This window comes from Leguminivora glycinivorella, chromosome 10 (assembly GCF_023078275.1).
Source record: "Leguminivora glycinivorella isolate SPB_JAAS2020 chromosome 10, LegGlyc_1.1, whole genome shotgun sequence".
Classification (NCBI taxonomy): Eukaryota; Metazoa; Arthropoda; class Insecta; order Lepidoptera; family Tortricidae; genus Leguminivora; species Leguminivora glycinivorella.
This window is the reverse complement of record NC_062980.1, coordinates 14845596-14848660: the sequence shown is the minus strand read 5'-3', so window position 1 is coordinate 14848660 and position 3065 is coordinate 14845596. Positions and strand designations below refer to the sequence as shown.

At 39.9% G+C, this 3065-nt stretch overlaps 1 long non-coding RNA gene across 1 annotated transcript; it reads right to left on the bottom strand.

The window, feature by feature from the left end:
- Positions 1 to 522: 522 nt before the first annotated feature.
- Positions 523 to 970, bottom strand: LOC125230586. Its single transcript, XR_007177535.1, has 2 exons — positions 778 to 970; positions 523 to 687 (listed from the first exon to the last, which is right to left on the bottom strand). It is a non-coding gene; the product is annotated as an uncharacterized LOC125230586 (long non-coding RNA).
- Positions 971 to 3065: the final 2095 nt, after the last annotated feature.

Sequence of the window (3065 nt, the reverse complement as noted above, 5' to 3'; positions counted from 1 at the left end):
TGTTTGTTCAGTTGGTTCTTAATTTAGTTACTTACTGCGCTAACCGTGTGAAAACTGACCTATAATTCTCTTGTTCGTCACCAATGAAATGTACAGAGCTCAGCGGGAAGCTAGGTCGCTTAAAAGGGTTCTAAGTAAATTTTCACACAAGTTATCTTAATTTTTAACTAGAAATTATACTATTAAAATACCTAGGTACCAGTTCTCAAAAATATTTGCTTGCTCTAAATTACTGCTTCTATGAATTTAATCTAACTAAATTTCAGCTGACGCAGTTGCCCTGACCATTAGAAGGATAAATTTGACCGACCTCTAAGAAGGTGAACCTTCGGGAAAGCTGTGGAAGGTGGCACGGGACCTCCCGGGGAATGTTGGCTGCACTGCGGAGACTTTTCAACCCGGAACGCGTGCCACGTGGACACCGAGACAAATGCGGCAGAGGCAGGCCGTCTTCCAGCAAACAGGACTCAGAACTTGCGCCGGTCACAAGGATTTCCAGAGTTAATAATATATATATCTATAAATATAATCCCGGCTCCTGAAAGCGACATAAAAATACATTAGTCTAATGCTCTCAAGACCAGCATGACAAAATAGAAGACAATCTAATAAATTAGCTCACCGCTAAAGGTCAAAGAAATTTCCTAGCGGAGCGCTCCCAATCCCACAGCAGAAGACAGATCATCCCTGTGAATAACCAAGCACATGGATGGTTAGGAACAAACCCACAACGTTTCACGCCATTATGGAGTTGATCAGAACAATTCAGATACTTACTCAATCCGAGGATTATTGCAGGCCTTCTGCTTCCACCGTTTTGACCACCATGCGGTATGGTCTTGTGGAGAAAGTGCGTGTGCACCCAAAAGGGTCAAAAAAGGAAATGGACCACCCAAGATCATTAACCTATTTGCATATGGAGCAATCAAGGACATAGGGTGACAAACCCAGGAAGACATAATATATCGAATTAATATATTATATATATTTGAGACTCCATCAGAGTCATGAAAGATTTACTATGATGTACATAGCAAAATTGTCACTCCAGACAGGCCTCTTATTTAGAGTATTAATATTACAGTATTTTGTTATGTATTTAAGATAAATTTCTGCATTATTTCTATATAATTATATTAAATTTATTTATAAAAATGTACTGGAGTAACAATTAAAAAATCTCATACAACGCGTTATTTTTAGCTATCTGGCAACCCGTGCACAGATTATGCAGAAAAGTGCATACATGCGTGGATGCAAGTATTTTTGCACTAAGACAGGATTTGAAACAAAATAAAATTAAAGAAATTTCGATTTTAGATTTATAAAAAAAATATTAATTACGACCAAGAAAATGTACTACGTTACAATACCTCCCTCCCCGATTTAAAGGTTCAACGTAGGTGAACCGCCCGCTGTCCCCAGCGGCTTTCATCACATTGAACTGTGAGGAACCAAGGCAACAAACAACCCTAAGGCAAGAAAACTAAACTATAATACTAAAAGAGATAGTATCCCAGAAGGACAATGAAAAAAAGGAAAAACAAAACGAGGCTTCGAGATTTTATTTCAAAAAAATGTCTACACAAACCCATCAAAGCTTCCTAACTTTTAAACAATTCTACCATTTTCAACAACTTGCCTGAAAGGCCATATCCACAAAACTCAAAACTAAAAAAATCTCGAACCCACGTAACCAATAACGGCAGGTAAAAAAAACTATGAGGCCAACCGCGCAACACATAGAAAAAACCTCCGTAATACCTAACAACCAGTGAACGAACCGTTTGGCGTTCTCAGCACAACGCGATGTGAAGCACCTTGTGCTAAGAAAGCCAATATCCAACGCCAGGACCGCTGATCAGCATTCCTTAAAATATACTCTGCTTGTCCGGGCAAAACGAAAATGTCTAGTCCATAAACTATGGGCCGAGTCCGAAATCCAAAGAACCTGAAGTTCAAAAACAAACAAAATCGTCAAAATCTAAGTTTTAGTCCCTCTTAGTTGAAACTCCTAAATATTCCAAAAGCGTGTCCCCGACTAACTTGTCGGAGGAAACGAAACATCCAAAATCATGTTGCACAACACCCACAAAACATGGTATACCGTAAACAAAAACAAGGCGTGGCAACATGCGAAATAGTACCTAAACTAAAACGTTAGGTATTTAGTCTAACGACGCGTTACCTACAAGATACGCTAACAAAATACAAAAAAAAACGTACTATTTCTGTGTTTGTCTGGTATGGTAGTACCTGACAAAATTTGCAACAAATGTTGCTATTTGGTCATATTAAAGACGGCTCTGACCTTGAGGTTGAGAGGCACAGTAGCTGGTGAGTGGTTTGTCGTCCTTGGCGGCACGACGACAGGTACTAGACGAGGGATCGTGCGTCCAAGGATAACTCTTCCAAACTCTTAACCAAACTATAAGTACCTACAGCCCAATTCGATTTAAGACTGAGCACAGTATCGATCGCGCCTAACATACTTCACGCATTTATAATACCTAACATACATCACACAATGCAAACATAGTAACGAAGCAGCTTTTCTGTTCGCCACGTTCCGAACAAAATTCGTGAATTAAATATTTACCGAATATTTAACACTACTAACGATTTCAACCGCATATGTTATGTTACGAGAGCTAGGTGATAGCAGTTGTCAACCCTGGCGGCAAAGCGACAAGCCCTATAGGCTCGAGGCTTTGCGTCCAGAGATGACTTCCACCTCAAAACCTGACTCCCGTTAATACCTACTTAAAGTCTTTAATATGCCACGACCCGATTTGTTGACCGTCCAACCTTTCGAGCTCATAAACTAATGGGGACAAAACCTTCTTAACTCTGCACGGTTCATACTTAGGTGCGAGCTTCGACATAAAAAACTTAGAAGCGTCACTTTGCGTGTACGTACGCTTCTGAACAATATCCCCAACCGAAAATCTCGCCTCTCGGCGTCTCATATTATAATACTTGGCATTTGTTTCATGTGCTTGCAACATACGTACCCTAACCTGTTCAAAAATATCTTTCAAACAACCAAATTCGCCCGCATACTC